Source organism: Macaca fascicularis, chromosome X, assembly GCF_037993035.2.
Source record: "Macaca fascicularis isolate 582-1 chromosome X, T2T-MFA8v1.1".
NCBI lineage: Eukaryota > Metazoa > Chordata > Mammalia > Primates > Cercopithecidae > Macaca > Macaca fascicularis.
The window spans coordinates 10,274,365-10,292,590 of record NC_088395.1 but is presented as its reverse complement, the minus strand read 5'-3'; the positions used below and the strand labels follow the sequence as shown (position 1 = coordinate 10,292,590).

General features: G+C 37.4%; 1 protein-coding gene and 1 non-coding gene across 12 annotated transcripts in view; one reads left to right on the top strand and one right to left on the bottom strand.

Moving 5' to 3' along the window:
- The window catches only part of MID1 (midline 1), a 389,100-nt gene that overhangs the window by 231,470 nt on the left and 139,404 nt on the right, over positions 1-18,226 (top strand). For 2 of the 11 annotated variants that reach the window (XM_074030122.1, XM_065538511.2), the window contains exon 1: positions 15,555-15,686. The exons of the other annotated variants lie outside the window; for them this stretch is intronic. The gene's annotated coding sequence lies outside the window, so the exon portion shown is untranslated. Of the gene's footprint in view, positions 1-15,554; positions 15,687-18,226 lie in introns of those variants that run through there. 11 annotated transcript variants of the gene reach the window in all.
- LOC123571423 (U6 spliceosomal RNA) lies at positions 9,562-9,664 on the bottom strand. Its single transcript, XR_006695588.1, has one exon. It is a non-coding gene; the product is annotated as a U6 spliceosomal RNA (small nuclear RNA).

Genomic DNA, 18,226 nt, shown 5'->3' with positions numbered 1-18,226 from the left:
CGAGATGATGTGTTCATCTGCCCTCAAAACATCCTTTTATTCAACATGTGCCTCCTAACCCAGACCCCAAGGAGTCTTTCATAAGAACATGGCAGATATCACATGTGCTGACCATGGGCATATCACAAAACATTAACTCTCCAAAGATCTGCTTTTTGGAAACTTTGTGTCTGTAATTAAGAAATGAGTGAAAAATTTATTCGAGGTTGAGAAATTTAAAATGGAAAAAATCATCTTCTGAATTCTAGCAATGTGAAGGCCACCTTTTACAAGTCTGATGCTGTAGTGCAGTGTTTACAACCTATTTTCATTTTCAACCCCCGTCACAAGAAGCCTTTTGAAACATTTTTTGCTAATTGCTCCTTGCATTAAATTTTAATACCACAAATATATGTCTATTTACGTATATCTGTGCTTTGTGCATAAAAAGCGTAAGGTTTTTGTTTTGTTTTGTTTTGTTTGCCACTGAGAACTGGTTTTCTCCCTCTTGGGGGCAATATCACCCCTATTGACAGTGCATGTTATAATGGGGAAAAATTGCTCACATTTTAATATTTAGTAAGTCTTCAGCTTATATAGTCTATTTGATTTGGAAAGTGGATGTAATACTTTAGTTGTACTAAAAGGTACTTAAGATTAATTTTGAAAAGTCAGAAGAGTCTTTAAACATGAAAAATCACCCAATATATTATATTTAAAATAACAACTTGCAAAACAAAATGTAAAGTCTGATCCCATTTTTGTGGCTAAGAGGTACAGAAAATGACTAGAAAGATCAACCTGTGGAATGTTGCTTCTTTGCGGTTAGGCCCTTCTATAGGTGTTTTGCTCTTTGGGAACATTATAAATATTCACCAAAATACATTATACATATGTATAATAAATACATATTATATTCATGTCAAGAAAAATACTATTTAAAAAGTTAGCCATTCTCTCTCTCTCTCTCTTTTTTTTTTTGCCTTCAACATTTAGGATTAATGGACAGTATAAATTCAATCATTCACATGTAGCAAAAGGAGAAATAATTTCGCATGGCCCCATTCATGACTCCTTTAGATCTCTAGAGGGCTTCAAGCCTCAAAGTTTATTGTTGCATTCTTCTTAATTCTGGTTGAATGCATGTACATTATTTTCTGCAAAGAAATACCACCCACTAAAGACTGTTCCTTCTCTTCTAACAGGGCTTTGGTGTCCCCAGGGCTCCCTTAGTCCTGTTTACTTTGGATATTTCAGGAGTTACTGTAGGTTTAACTATGGTGAGTCCTTAAGCCCTCTTTTTAAATTCATATAAACTGTCTCTAATCTTAGCAAAATGTCAGGTTACACTTTTGAGAGGTTTGGGAACTTGACATTTTGTAGCCCAGTTGGGGTGTAGGCTGCTTCCATTCTGAGCACCTTGTTCCAATTTATGTCAGGAGGAATTATATACAGGTTGGGGCTGGGAGCAGGTTATAATTAATGGGGTGGACAAGTGGATTTTTAGTGTTTCATAAAATAAAATGGAAATCACATGTGCTTGGAACTGTTGTATGTTTTAAAATATTTACATTTATTCTAGTAAACATTAATTACAACTGATATATTTCTCCTGTGAACTCGCTAACTGTGAGGTCACAAGCCATTGTTCACTGAGTGGAAAGAATGGATGACAAGCTAGTTATAAGAAAAAAGACAGTACTTGGGCGGATATTGGTGAGTGAACTCGTGGAAGTAATCTAGTCTTAGGTCTTTCTCCTAATTTTCTCTTATGTTTAAAACACCCCCTTGCCAATATGATCCAGATGTCAGTCCTTCTAAGACAGAACTGGAAGGGTTTAGCTTGTGAAATTGCTGAATAGCTCCTGGTGAAAAAGGAACACGTGACCAATGCTTCACTATTCGTCTTTTCAAAATTAAAGTTTAGAAGTAGTTGAAATACTGCCAGAATCTACAGCGTCCACATTTTATTCATATTTGTATATCAAAAATTTCCAATTCCTTGAGGCTGTAGCAGCAATATGTTGCTGAGGAAAGAATTTTTTTTTAAAAAATAAGTATTTATAATTTGACACCTAATAATTGTACATATTTATGGGGTACAATGTGATGTTTCAGTACATGGATACACAGTATAATTATCAAATCGGGGTAATTACCACATCCATCATTTTAAACATTTATTATTTCTTTGTGGTGACAACAGTCAAAATATTCTCTTCTAGCTGTCTTGAATATAGATTACATTGTTATTTGCTGTAGTCATCCTACTATGTAATAGCACATCAAAACTTACTCTTCTTGTTTAACTTTGTGTACTTAGTGACCAATCTCTACCCATTCCTCCCCTCCCCCATACCCTCAGCAGCCTCTAGGAACCACTATTCTACTCTGTACTGCTATGAAATTGACTTCTTTAGGTTCCACATATGAGTGAGATCATGTGGTATGTATCTTTTTTAATGTTTTTAAATTTTATTTTATTTATAATTTGAATTTTTATTTTAGATTCAAGGGGTAAATGTGCAGGTTTGTTACATGTAGTAATTGTCTTCTGTGCCTGACTTATTCCACCTAATATAATGTCCTCCAGGCTCATCCATGTTGCCAAAAATGACAGGATTTCATCCTTTTTATGGCTGAATAGTATTCCATTGTCCTAATCATCCCCATAAAGAAATGTATTTTCTTTATCCTTTCGGCTATAGATGGGCACTTAGGCTGATTCCATATCTTGACTATTGTGAAGAGTGCTGCAATAAACATGAATATGCAGATGTGTCTTCGACATAGTAATTTTACTTCCAGCAAGAGATCTTTAAGAGTCAGAAAAACCCAGATTCTAAACTGGTCTCTGCCATGTGCCAGTTGTGTGGCCCTGAAGAAGATGCTTTAACTGTGTCTCAGTTTCCTCATCTGCAGAAGGGGGAAAATGATACCCACTATTTAGGGATTGGGTAGGGATTAGACCCAGTTTGTATAAAGTACCTGGCATATTGTAGATATTTTTTTAAATGCCAGTTATGGATATATGAAGGAAAGCTCCAAAAAATGAAATTCAAAAGAAGCCTTATGTAAATTGCATCACATGTCAACCATTTGGGTGTTAGGAATATTGATGCGTTATTTTGCCTAGAATTCTCCACCCCCTAAATAAATATTATTTCCATTAAGTCACCAAATCCTTTGTTTTGTATGGTGAAGAATTAATACAAGTACACTACTCTATGAGGATATAACAGTTACCTAAGTAATATATCATGACACCTTTTTGCCCTTTTCTAAGGAAAATAAGTATTTATTGGAAGGACAAGTTCACATAAAGTCAGCAGGTAATAATCCGCAGTACTTCCTGATGCTGCTTCCATGGGCTGGAAGAGTGTTTGGTGGTTCTAAATGGCACAGGGCTACTTGTCCATACCCTTGACCCAAGGATGTCAAGTGCGCCCAATCAACCTAGAAATCACTGTGGTGACAGAAGTTGGGGCCCAATCACCCTCAGGACCTTGACACTGATTTTGAGTGTACCAGTTTGGAAAGTCTCTGCAGAATTCCCCAAGATATTAAGTTTATAATATCGCTTGAGGGGTCCTTAGAAAGAAAAAGTGCCTATGTTTTAGTGTCATTCTCGTTTTTCAGGGCAAGGGTGGATGAAAAGATACTGAGAGAAGACAGTACAGATAGAGAACAAAGTGAACAAAAATAAGGACCCACTGATTTTGTCTTTGCAAGGTCTAAACTGAGTTACAGATTGAGCTGTAAAATATATACTCAATACATGTATCCTCAAAATATTCTTCACACATTTGTGCCCAAGACATACTAGTTGATAATACTAATACATAAATATATATACACACACATATATATGCCTTACAATAGAGTCCTATTTTTAGTATGTAACAACTATACTATTTTCAAAATAGTCATCAGCACAAATACCAGTACCACGGCTAAATCTGACATCATTGATCTTTTCTCCCTATAAGAATATCTTTTGTAGGCCCATAAGTGAGAGATGGCACATCCCCTCAGCTTCATTCAGTCCTTTATGGAAATATTTATGAAAACCTTACTGTGTGCTTGGTAGCTATCAGAGTTCTTGGCATATAAAAGATTTCAAAATAAATTTGCGTAGTATTGCTTTGGAGGATGAGGGCTTGGTGATGTCTTCCTCTCCCCAAAAGAAAAAGTGTGTGTGTGTGTGTGTGTCAGAGGGACAGAGACAGAGGTAGAGAGACACAGTATGAGAGTGTGTGGGTATTCAGAGAGAGAACATGAGTCCCAGTCTTATCCTTATCTTCCCACATACAATGCAAGCTATTTGGAATTGTAGAGCTGGAAGTGATCTTAGCTAACATTTTCCTGATCTCCTACCCAATACAGGAGCTTCATCAAAAGGTGGAACCCTAAAATATAAGACTAGAAGTCTCTTTTTGTTGGGCAATAATTTGATTCAAAATGGTGTCATTATTTGGTAACTCAAGTGGCACAGTATAAATTTCTGTGGGAAATTGGAACGGGGAGCCCAAGCTGGACTGGTCGTGACTGCACCATGGAAGGAGGACATTTGGGACCAGTCTTGAGCTGCCATTATGTTCCACTGAGAAACTAAACACTAGTGCTTTCTCAATTCATTTATATATTTCTCGAAGTGTTCCATAGTCTTTAATTTGTGCTAACAAAATTGATCAGAAGTACTATATTAAAATTATCATTCATTTTTTATACTTACTGAACAGCAGTAAGAAAAGCAGGAATCTTTGTCATTTTGTTTAGCATGTAAATGCACAAAAACCTCAGTTTACCTGGACTTTGCTAAAATATCAACACTTAATTAACCACAAGTTTTCTGCATTATACTTTTCCTAAAGATATATGAAATACAAGGAAGAAGGTGATATTATGAATTACTGTAAAAATGCATGGTCATGGATACAATTATACATTCAAATCAATCTCCTTTGTCATCTCTATTTATGATCAAATGAAAAAAGGTCTTTTTAATGATGATCTCAAGGAAAAATAAGATTTGAAATTACCTGAAACCTTTCAATTAGATCCAATATGTGATTTGTAGTTATGCAAGTAAAGTGGACTCAAGCATTGTAGAAATATTTCAATTAGGATTTTTTTTAAGTTTTCTATTTGGGGTTCAGTTAACCAGAAAATTAAATTAACCAGAACTCTCTCATTTCCAAATAATTTCAGTTAATTGAGATTTGATTGTACTTTTATTGTCATCTTTGTTCCCATGTGGAAATTAATTCCATTTCAGACTTATTTCTTGGAGGGTGTTTAGTATAGTTATCACCTTAAATGAGTAGGATAGGGTGCGTAGGGTGGCTTTTCACTTTTGGAATTTAATTATTACTATATATGCATGTATATATATATATAGTATATATATAGAGAGAGAGAGTATATATATATGAAAAAGAGCTTGCCTTGGCAGAAGTGTTTAAAGAAACATGAGTAGTTAATGCCCTCACTGTGATTTGACTTTCATCTTCCTTTTTTTAAGCACATTTTTCATTTTTTCCCCCTTTAAACCTACCATTTATAACTGAAAAGTATTTTTCAAGAAATAGAGCAATGCTTTCTATCCCATTTATTAAAGTAATGTGCAGAAGGAAATGCACCGTGGTAAAAACAATTTATAGGAGAAATGATAATGTTTTGCTAAAGATAACCAGGAAGTGAGGAGGAGAAAAAAACCTCTCAAATAGCAGACAGAGGCCAGATGGTCTTTTTTCTTTTTTTTTTTTCTTTTTTTTTTTTTTAATGCAGTCACTAAGCAGGAAATTTTGTTTGATTAAGAAGACACTGGTCTTGATTTTCATTCAGCAGTTTTGAGGAACTTTTTTTAATGGACACACACACACACACACACAGACACACACCCCACAAGCCATTTTCATTCAGCCAAATGATCATTTGTGCTATTGTAAGCAAGATTCTGCTGATGAAAATGTGAAGTCTTAATGATAAAGAAGAAAACGAGTTCCCAAGTCTCAGTTATGAAAGAATTTGGAATTTACCCACTACCCTAAAGACCCTCGATCATTACCATATCCATCATATTGTAAGGTCTGGTGTTTTGTTTTGTTTTCTTTTGATAGCGTGGAATAGAAGAAAGGCTGTGTACCACAGTGGCTAACTAGGGTTTTGTGAGATACAGGGTAGACCAGGGGGAAAAAATAGAGGTTTTGGAGTTCAACACCCCAGGGGGCTAATGTGCATAAAGCGACTGCTCCAAAGGACCTGAGTTTAATCCTTGGAGCTGCCAGTCAGGATCAGGATGAAGAAGCACCCATGCGAAGAATTGCTTCTGGATGCTGATAGGCAGGGAGGTGGATGTGGGGGAGGTAGGAAGGGGGGAACGGAGCACCCCTCTTTGGACTGTGATGTTTTGGCAGTCAGTGCTCGGAGGAGGGTAGCTGGCAGTGGCTCCAGCACAACAAAGCTCTCTTCGGTGAAGTCACCAGCACTCTTGCCATCGTCTGGCACCCTTTGCCCAGCACCCCAGGAGTGAGCAGTTTCCAGTCTGTATTCTAAGGATGAAAATGACTAAAGTTGTGAAACTAAGTATTTGCATCTGTTTCAAAGAGAGAGAGTCACTTGGAATTTGGAATGGGAAGAATAGATTTAGACAACTGGCAAAATTGTTTGGAATGATGCCCTGAATCAAGAGACCCTGTTGACTTAAATAAGGACAAGCTAAAGGAGCTACGTAAAAGAGATAAACGACATATCTTTACAATCAAGATGACAAATCAGGCATTCAAATTTGTTATTTCAAAAATGAAATGTGTTCTCATATAGTTGTGTGATACTTTCTCCAATTAGTATTCATATTTATAGTCAAAATAAGTATAACTTCACTTTAATATAGCTTAGCCACCTTGAAAGCTCACTGTTCTTAAAGCTAGATTTTTTTTGTAAGTGAATTTTTAAGCCCTATATTGCATCTTAAGTACTGAGTTCTTTTGATTTTTTTTATGTTTAAGAAATGGCTTTTTTTTAATGTTTAAAAGCCAGCTTCTTGTCTAATTTGATTCAATGGATAAAATGTACAGGATGAAACTCACACTTAAAATGCATTTCAATGAGAATTAAATTGCTTAAAATGAAACGTTTTTCCTTTAAATTTTAAACAAACAATAAGATACAAAGCAAAATAACAAGAAAAAACTCTTAAGTCAACTCCCTAAGGTCATACCTTTTGATATTAACTCCAAATTCGTGCCTTGTATTCATGTTTTACAAATTACATTTATAATTTATCTCAAAGATCAAGGAAGCGTACTTTGATAATGTAAGGAGAATCTCTCAGACTTTAGCCTGCCTTGAGAATATGTTTTAAAAGCCATTAAGAGCTTCATAGCATTTATGGGATTTGTTCTTATATAGAGTACATTTTTTTTACATATATTTTGGGCAAAATTCTCAAGTCTCCAAATAAACAACTTAAATCTTGGTTTTTAGGCCAAAAAGTCTTTGGGTTGGGAATAACTCACCCTCAGAAGACTACTTGCTTTATAACCCCTCCCCTGGACCCCTGCGACCCTGTCCTCCCACAAACCTTATTTGCTTCACTGTGGAAGAGTGGCACAGGGCACCCACCACCCAGACTTCCCAAGCTCTTCTCTTGGTCTCTGCTATAGCTACAATAACAACTCTTTATTCTCCTACAACAATTGCCTCTGCGACTATTTTCCTTCTAACCCTTTCTTAAAGAGATGGGCTCTAAAAATCGTGATCCAGCTGCTATTGTAATATTACCTAGCCAGTGAATTTATTTATTTTGAAATGCTTTTTGATATTATTGTCATTGTCATTGTCAAATGACATTATGACATGTCAAAAGACATTGGCTGTCAGCCAGTGGGATCTAGTCTTAACTCATCTTTGGTGCTCACCAGTCATAAAGCTGTAGTCACATGTGTTTATTTCCCCCAGCACTCTTCCCTCATTTACTTCCTTTCCTTCATGAAATTTCCTTTTCTAGTGGTGCAAAAGCTGGTAAGTACAGACAAAACCAATGCCTCTTCCAATGTCTCTATTCATTTCCTTCCTGTCCATCCCTATAACCTTAACTGTACATCCATGGTTATTTTCAACTTTGAGTTAACATCCTAGAATCAAACACTTAAGATATTCAGGTAATTCTGAATACCATATGCTACGGTTTCAATGTGTCACCCAAAATTTATTTGTTGGAAATTTAATCCCCAATGCAGCAGTACTGGGATGTGGGGCTTAATGGTAAAGCCCTTACGAATGGATTAATGCCGCTATTAAAAGGGTTTATGGAAGTGGGTTCTTCCTCTCCTACTCTTTTGCCATGCGAGGACATAGCATTCCTCCCTTCCAGAGGACACAGCCTTCAAGATGCCATCTTGGAAACAGAGAGACTAGGCCCTGACCTGCTCTCTGTTTTTTGTTTTGTTTTGTTTTGTTTTGTTTTTAGATGGAGTCTCTGTCGCCCAGGCTAGAGTGCAGTGGTACAATCTCTGCTCACTGCAACCTCTGCTGCCCGGGTTCAAGCAGTTCTCCCGCCTCAGCCTCCCTAGTAGCTGGGATTACAGGCGTCTGCCACTGCGCCTAGCTGATTTTTGTATTTTTAGTAGAGACAGGGTTTCACCATCTTGGCCAGGCTGGTCTTGAACTCCTGATCTCGTGATCCACCCGCCTCAGCCTCCCAAAGTGCTAGGATTACAGGTGTGAGCCACCGCACCCGGCCTAAATCGTTGTTCTTTATAAATTACTTAGTCTCAGGAATTCTGTTATAGCAGCACAAAATGGACTAAAACATCGTGGTTCCTGCTTTTTTGGCTCACTAAGTGTTCATGACTTCTCTCTTTCAAAATTTTATTGCTAAAATAAATAAAGATGTCACTATTTTACAATAATTCATCCCATTGCATTTTCCTGTAAGAAATAGTAAAAGTTGGATTTTTATGCCCTTGAAAAAGAACTCTATCCTTGAGGCAATCTGAAGCTAAACATTTAACAACTTGAAAAATTAAATCACAGCTCTCTGACCAAACACTGGAAAGTTTTATACTGAAATTCAGATACTCTTTGCTTGTTTATTGACAGGGAAAAAGCCAAGATGTCAAGAAAGCCAGCACAAATATGAGTAGTAATATCCCCTTAGCTAACATAGATTTGCACCACCCATCTACCTTCTATCATGTCATCCTTTTTATTTCTTTCATTTTCATGCATGAATCTTTGAAATGTTTGTGTTTTAAAAAACCTTTTTTTTTTAAATTTCCTTCATTAAAATGTAAGCTCTCCAAGGGCAGGCCTTCGCGCTCGTATTTACCACCAATTTGCTGCTGCCTAGAGCAGCTCGTGGCACATAGAATGACCTCAAAAAATACCATGGGAATGAAAGAGTAGTGAAAGAAATGACTCTTCTGATTTTACTCCAAAATAAGTAGTTCTAATGTTTTTTAATGCCTAAAGAAAGCCAAAATGGATGTACATATAGGATTTCTAATGTCATAAAAGTAACAAAATTAGCTTACTCTTCCAAACTCTTTTATTTTATTAATACTTTTTGAATAATAAAAAATTATAGAATGCTTCATGAATTTGTCATCCTTGCGCTGGGGCCATGCTAATCTTCTCTGTATCATTCCAATTTTAGTCTATGTGCTGCTGAAACAAGCACCAAACTCTTAAAATTAGCTTAGGTTCAGAGTGAAGAGCTGAAGTTGCAGACCAGACCCAAGCTGTTTTGGGACTATGAAGGACATTAAGGGCTCTGTTTAGTTGAGCAAAATCTATGGGTGAGACTTACCTGCCTTCTGCCAATTTTCCTGGTACAACAGCTGATGTCAGAGGGTGGTCGGATAAGGAGCTTGGAGCCGTTGGTAAGGAAGTTCTCATCACTTTCTTGCAGGGCTCCTTTTACCTCTAGTCTTCTATGACTCAAGGGTCATTCAATACCAAATGAAATTCTGCCTCTATGGTAACTGCTAGAAAGCCCAGTGATGATCTGATTTCTAGTAACAACTGTTGGCCATATCCCCAGGAGGAGACAGGAGTTGTGTCTATTAGGAAATAATTTTCCATGGATCTATCACCTTTTTGTACCTCTTGTGAGCTGGAGCACTGAATGCTTTTATTCCATACTATTTCCCAGGATGTTTGTATAGCAGTCTTGGGAGATAGAGGTAGTATCTTGCTCCAGAGGAGAAGGCAGGTTTGTTTGTTGTTCATTATATTAAAGACAACGTCTTCTTCCAGGGCAAAAGTTGGGCAGGCTAACTCGCAGTCCATTATAAAAGATTCAGATTCCCTAAGCTTGGGGTTGCTCAGGTATGATGCAAATCTCTTGAGTGTGCAAACATGGACCTAGGATGCTCCATAGGACTTCGAGGACAAGGGGAACCAACAGAACATGAAATACATACCATTTGAGTAAAAACAGCCTTTATCTTTGATTCAGGTGTCTTCTGCCAGCATTCATGAAATGAAACTGGCAAATAGCAAAAATCTGAAACATTTCACTGTTCTTGATAGTTTCACATGCTCCATCCATGCCAGGGTACCTTATTTCCTGCAAAATAAAAAATTCTGACAAATAGTGCATATGGGACAGGGTGACCTTCAGTGGGAAGCAGAAGTGAAGCCCCAAGTTCATGGTGGGAGATCAGTGGTAATGAACAGAGGTATGTCATAGTGTAGGAAATAGATGAAATTGCCAATGTGAAGATAAGTCATTCATGTTAAGAATAAAAATGCTAGTTCATTTCACATTCACATACTGTTTGTTCATATAAGACGCTCCATGAATGTTATTGAATAAATGGATTTATATCCTTCTTGCTCGCAAAAATGGTATGAAGTGGTTTCCGGTAAAAAACACAGATAATGAATTTATTCAAAGAAGAGTGGGAAGAGGCAGTTCAGAACAACAAGGGAAGAAGGACCCCAACCCCACAACCCCTACCACCCTGTCCTTCCATAAGAGCGAGAATTTTGTCAGGCACTTTAAAAAGTTCACCTCACTAATCCTCAAAGGACCCTTAAGATTGCTCTCATCATCCGCGTTTTACAGATAAAGAAACTGCATAGAAGATAGGAAAAGCATCTGTGAGTATAAGATATGTACAGTATCTGGCTCCAATCTGCCTTTGCAAGGAAATGGCAGAGCCAGGATTTGAACTCAGGTTTATCTGACTTCAAGGTACTACGTGGTTTTGTTTGTTTTTTGTTTGTTTTGTTTCATTTTGTTTTGTTTTTTGAGACTGAGTTTTTTTACTCTTATCACCCAGGCTGGAGTGCAGTGGTATGATCTCAGCTCACTGCAACCTCTGTCTCCCAGGTTCAAGTGATTCTCTTGCCTCAGCCTCCCAAGTAGCTGGGATTACAGGCACCCGCCACCACGACCAGCTAATTTTTGTATTTTTAGTACAGACGAGGTTTCACTACGTTGACCAGGCTGGTCTCGAACTCCTGACCTGCCCGCCCCGGCCTCCCAAAGTGCTGGGATTACAGGCATGAGCCACTGCACCTGGCCTCTACATGTTTTTTTTTACAGGACACCACATCGACAGTGTCAGCCCAGTAGACCAAGAACTCTTGGGCCCGCTGAGCTCAGGGCTTAGCCCAAAGTTTTCTGAAAGCATGCCAGAGGGAAAGCTGGATGAAATGCTTTAGTAAAGAAGAAATCACATCAGCTCATCACTCATCTGACAATGGAAAGGACTGATCAGGAAAAGGGGGAAAGGAGAATAGTGGCAGAACATAGAAAAGAGAAAAAAAAAAAAGACTGAAATTTTTAATGGAGTGCAAAATCAGACATATTTTTTACTTTTGTGAACCTCTTTAGAGACTACAATAATAATTCTTATGTGATAAGTCCAGTAAATTATGATGATGTTTTATTAAATATACCATCATACTAGCAGCTTTTGTGGAATTTGCGTCAGAAGAAAAGTATAAGATATTACCACCATGACTTGGCAAAACCAGTGTACTATATTAATGTTAGCTGCTTAGTTGCTGTAATTGTTTCTCAACGTAATACCCACTGCATAGTTTCCCTGGGAGTTCTTGAAAGCTCTATTGAAAGGTTATATTTAAAGTGTAAGTTAGAGTGTGCTGTGAATGGAGAGAAAATTGTTTTTCTTTTTGTAGAAAATTCACTTTCCTTGGGACTATATACTAAGTTAGCTCAGTTATTTGACAGAACCAGTATCTTATTTTACAAAGGGAAAAACATAGATCTAGAAATTTCAAGAAGTGGATCACTGGTTGAAAGGGCAAGGGGTGTGACTGAATGTGATTTGAAAGCAGTTTTAATTTTATGACACTTTACAGTGTGTGTGTGTGTATGTGTTTTAATGATAACCTAATTTTATTGCCCCAGACTTAAAGATCTGTGCCACCTGGAGAAACTACAGTTCATCCATTAGCATGTAAATGTGTTAAGAGTATTTTTGCTTGAATTTCTCCCGAGAAGCCTCCCGGCTTTGTTCTGTACAGACACACAGTCCCGACGCTGTTCTTAATATCCTGTTTTCATTTGTCAGCGCTGTTGTCCTTTTCGTTGCCATGTTCCCATCATTCCTCTTCTTTCATGTGGTGCTTTACAATAACATTCAGAACAAAAGAGTCACTCCTCTTTCTGTTGCCTTGAAAAAAAAAAAAAAGACTTCTTCCCCTGACTGTAGAGCTTCAGTGATCAGGGGAAATGTTTAAAGCATGTTATTCATAATAGTTAACCAGGAATTATGAATAAGGGTTAGTTTTCCTTACTTTTTAAGATCACGAGGGGGCTTCAGGGTATTGTGAGCAAAAGGTTTTTGTGTGTGGCTGACTTTGAAGTTGAGGGAAAAAGCGATTTTCTTTGAGAAAAGGAGCCATCATATTTGAGAAAATTTCCCAGTCTGCTCACACAATGGGAATCAGTTACTCTATAACATCGTCATTACCTCCATGAGTCACGAGACTAGTATTTGTTCTTGTCTTTGAACTTAAGCTTTCCAGTGTTCAGAGAACAATTGTGAAATGTCGCATTGGCCATCACCAATAACTATTTTGCTCCTGGTTGGTAATAATTGGGAAGGGGAGGGTGTGTACTTTCTCTGCCTTCTAGGAGAGTATTATATAAATAAAGTAAGAAAAAGTTTCCCCAAGCAGCAAGCTTTTCTCCAGGGCACAATCTATTATACTTGCTGCAAAAATCCCACTTGACTGGTCTTTCAGAGAATAGATCACTTGTGTCATTTTGCTCATTTCCAGGTAACCTTTTGCAGATATGAGCAGGCAGTTGTTGTTTTTAAATAAACATTATCTACAGGTTTCTGTTTTTGCACTGAGGAAGGAATGTTTCTGTAATGCAGAAGGGATGCTATAACTGAGGGGTTTGTGAAGAGTGAATTCTAACCAGTCTCAAATAATTTTGAAAAGGTGCTTTTGTATATGTATATGTGTACTTATGTATACATACACATTATATATAACTACAAAAACTAATTCAATTATGGACATATATAGGACTTTATACAGACATATAAATAGTTCTATGAATATATATATAGAAATGCCTAGCAAACTATAAATACATTTGAGAAAGCATTCAGGGACGGTAGTGTTAAACACTTTTCATCTGTGGCTGGTTTCACAGAAATTAGTAACTACCATTTCTGCTACCACCACGCTGTTGGTCCATTCACCAGGAGGATTGATATAGACTTCTGCCAGGAGACTAGGCGTGACCAGCTCTCACCCTCTTCCTCTCTGTCCAATCTGCTATCATTGCCTTCAGAACCAAATTCTTGCATGATACCCGGTACAGCATAGACCTGGAAAACATAGGTCATTTTCAATATAATGTAAAACAGGTTCTGTGTGCCTTTAAAACTAAATGCTTTATTTCTTAAACTGTAAAAGACATGAAATGTCTGAGACATTCAGATAGTGGGAAATTTCATCTGCAAGTTGTCAGATTATGCCCTTTAAAAGATTATAATTTTTTTGTTGTTTATCATTTTCTCTTGAGGGGTGGAGTAAATATTTCTTTCCTGATGTTTCAACTTCAGATGTTCAGGCTAATTTTCCACTACAGTGCCAAAATAGGGAAAAGTTAGGCCTGTAGAATTTTGACAATTTAAATGTTGTTTTAACAAAAGGCATGTCTTGATGAAAAGTTCTTTAGAATTTTACTTGATGATCTATGTGTGTCTCTTCCGAGGACAATGAGAACTTCTTAAGGAAGTCATCTGTATGTGAAATTGAGTAATCCTTTTATTCATTGTTAAAAGACAAATGAAGTTATAATTTGGAGAGACATATGCCAAAAAATCTATGTTTGCATTTTTATGTCCTAACATGTGAAGCATGCTTTGATTTACTGTGAAGTGTTGCAATGGCAATAAAGTAGATGTTGAGACGTGCAAACTGGGCAACCTGAGGAAGCAGTTCTTGCCTCTGCATCCCCTTTATCATGAATGTTCCTTAAACACCTTTGGTGGAGTCCAAGTGTCTGGATTATGAATTGAATTGTGCAAGATTCTTTTTTTAAACACTTTCCTGATGATTTACTTTACTTGCAGTTTCTTGTCCTGCATAGTGATAAGCAACATCCTTCAAAGAACTGCAGTGCAGGACTTTTTTTTTTTTTTTTTCTTTAGGAAGACTACTTCCCCTTCCTCCTTTAGTCAATCAAATTTTAGAAGATTACTTTCTATTCTCTGTTCACCCTTTCTTTGCCATTCTGGAGACTGAAATTTTGGACACCCATCACAGATTTGCTATTATATATATACTGTGTATGTAATATTCAATATATATATACACATGTTATTTTTATATATGTGTGTACATAATGTATGCATGTGTGTGTGTATGTGAAACCTGTGTATATATACATATATATGTATATTTTATACATATATTTTAAATTGTTTATCAGGATGATAGATTGCTATTTAGGTCACTATTTTTGGAAGAAATAAATGACTGTTTTATTGTGTCTGTACTGGAGATTGTTCTTCCTGATGTAACTTTGAAGAAAACTTCTTCCAAACATTGTACATTAATTCAGAAGATAAAGGCACAAAATAATGTGTATATTATTTTTTTAAACGAACGAGCCAGCATCCAGAGCATAATGTGATCATGTGCTCAGTAGGACATTGAAAGGCCCCAAAGGTAAATGAGTCTAGTGCCTGTTCCCAACCCCAGGAGCTGGGCAGGATGGCTCCTGTTGGTGGCATGGAAAGCTAGCCTTCAGCCTTCTGCCACAGGACACTGTCTCAGTCGGCCAAGCTGCTGCTGGTCCCTGTAAGGAATGAGAGTACAGATCCTGTTGCCAAGTCATCATTTTTTTGGACCAGGCAGTGGGTGTTGAGCTGACCTGAGCTAACTTTTCATTTGGGTTCAGTTGAACATTGAGTAGGCCAGAGGATAGGGAAGTCGTGGCGGGGGCCATGGAAAAGGCAGTTGATTCTTCAACTCAGGCAACCCTGGCGGAGTGGATGAGGTGGAGCTGGCCTTCCTGGAATTGTTGGACCGATTTTCCTGTTGTGTTTCACTGTTGACGCACTCACAGACACACAGGACCGCTCCAGCACTGCCTGCCACCCACCATCTGGTCTCGGTGGCCTGTCTGTCATTTCGTGGGTCCCCATCCTCTGCCTACGGCGATGTTTCTTCAAAAAGAACTAGTGTGCAGTCCATTGGTGGGTATTCAAGGTGATCTGTTTGTCAGAATCTAGAGAGGTGCTCAAAGAACTATTAAGGACCAATGTACTAGTTCCTGTTTTTAACCTGTTTATCAGTCTTTCAGTTGAACAAATTGGATTTCTGAAACTGTTGAGGGGCTTTCTGCACTATTAAGACAGAACAGGATAGGGTGGTTGTTCCTCCAGGAATCTGGGTTGTTCTTTTGCATTGCCATTTGTCTTTGTGCTTGTCTGCTTGTATAAATGAACCTCGAGAAGGAGTGTTTGTATTCTATTAAGTAAATTTGGAAGACTAGGTTTCAATTAAAATAACCAGACAGTGTGACCCAGCTTCCATTTCCCCTTAATTTTGACCATTAAAGCCTTCATATCCCTACAGACATCTGCCATGCTTCGAAGTGATTCTTTTCAGGAATGTTCATTCATTATTAATCAGGTTGCATGGTCAGGCGAGTATGTGATTATTTTAAAGAATGTCCTAGAGATCCAATTACTAAGAATGAGCATGTTATAGGCAGATGTGAAAGCACAGAAAAGATTTGGTTAACAGTTTAATCTGATTTGCATGAATTCCATCAGGTGGGTGTTTGGTGAAATTAAAAGTCTTCCCTGGTTCTCACTTCAGGTATGAGGTAAAAACAACAATAATAATAATGTCAGCACTTCTTAAAGAAGAAATGACAAGTTATTCAAAATATCTATTGTATTAATTATTTTAAAACTTGAGGCTAGCATCTCAGTGCTCATCTGCTTGTCACTTTTTTTTTTTTTCCAAACAGTCCCTCTGGTCCCCTACAATTTGCTTGGCAGAAATTCTTAGTTGTCTGTTACTGGTTGAGCAAATGAATTTGAGTGTGCTGACATTTGGAGGCTAAATGCAGTGATAGTTCAGAGTAACATTCTTTACCTATAAAATGTTACTGGATCACCTTTTTTCATCTATTCTTACTTGATGTATTATTTACACTGTTGTTTTTAAGAACCACTTTGCATTTTTACTGAAACAGCCTACATTATGCTATCAATTTCCAGTCTTTCAGAATGCAGTTAAATCCAATTGGATCCCCTCCTCCCCTTTTTCCATCAGTTCATGGCCCTGTTTTACTGTGCCTTTACTAACCCACCTGCTTCTCAAATCGGCCAGAGTACTAATCAGTAAAGTAGCATTTGAGTAGTGTCTTTATTTTGTGGTCTTTATCACTCAAAGTCAAATACTAAACTGCATGATTGAATATGCAGATGCTGAGTGCTTGTATTATGTTATTCAAAATACCATATGATGAATTCATCTTGGATGTAGCAGCCAGTTTTTATTGAGTTTGTGTTAGAGAAGTTTTTGAGTTGAGAAATTATGCTTAAGATGAGAGCAAGTCCCTTCTGAGTTGAGTCCCCATTGCAATCTGCCTCCCAAACTCAGGTTCATTTCCAGTGTTTCACACTTCAGTAATTTTGAGTCCTCTGAAAGTCTGTATTTCTGCTGGTCCAAGGTAGAAACATCATTCTGCAGTCTTTAAAAAAATATTTCACCTATAGTTCTATAAGAAGGATAATCTCATAGCAAAAATCCAAGCAGGAATAAGTGAACTAAATCTTAATTACCCAGGTGAACAGGGGTTAAGAGGAGTGGACAATCGAGTAAATTGTCTTGATTTCGTTTCTGAAATTTAGCACTCTCAAATAATTCATTTGTTCATTTTTAATGCTGTTTGTTGTTTGAAATACTTATAGGAGCTTCCTGTTCTGAAACCATTTTCGTGTGGCTTGGTGTAACATTGTGCAATTTTAACAGTATGTTTGTCATCTCAGTTATGTTTTGGTAAATTTAACAATAAACTTAGTCTCATAGTCCAGAGGATGTTTGGAAAAGAACTAGAGGAAGTGCCCTGGGAATCATCTGGGCAGTGGCTGAGAGCCACCTGGTATTAACAGTTAATCACAGGCCACCCAGTGTTGGCATCCAAGTTTATTCCTTGGTCTAGTGACTCACTAATTTCCCTGGTAGTGAAGGCTTTAGAGTTGTACAAAGCGAGGGCCTGAAAGTAAAATTATTGATAGAATTGCATGTTCTTTTTAATGTACTCCAAGTTAGAAAAATAACTGTATTTCATGGAGTATGCAGACATAACCTAGAATACTTGTAGGAAAGCATTGAGAGGTGGGTTTACCTTATGATTAAAAATGTCAATACCTCCATTAAGGGAAATTTGGGATAAAAAATTATGGATGATGTGCTGATGATGGGCGATCTACTTATTCTAATGGATAAGTGAGCTCACAGAATGCATTTGGTCTGGAGACTCCTAATTCTTGGTCACTTCTTGAATATACAAGTGAAACTTCTATATCCTTGGCATTCTGAACCAGAAGACCTGCCCATTGAATTTGGCTATGGATTAAACTGGCAATGCATTCTGTCTTCACAGGGATCCTAGGTGTTCCTTCAGGGTGCAGGTTATCTTGATTGTGTCATAGCAGGGGTCAGGAGAGACTACAAAGAATAAAATTGTGAAATTCTAAATAAAAAAGAATAAGCTAGC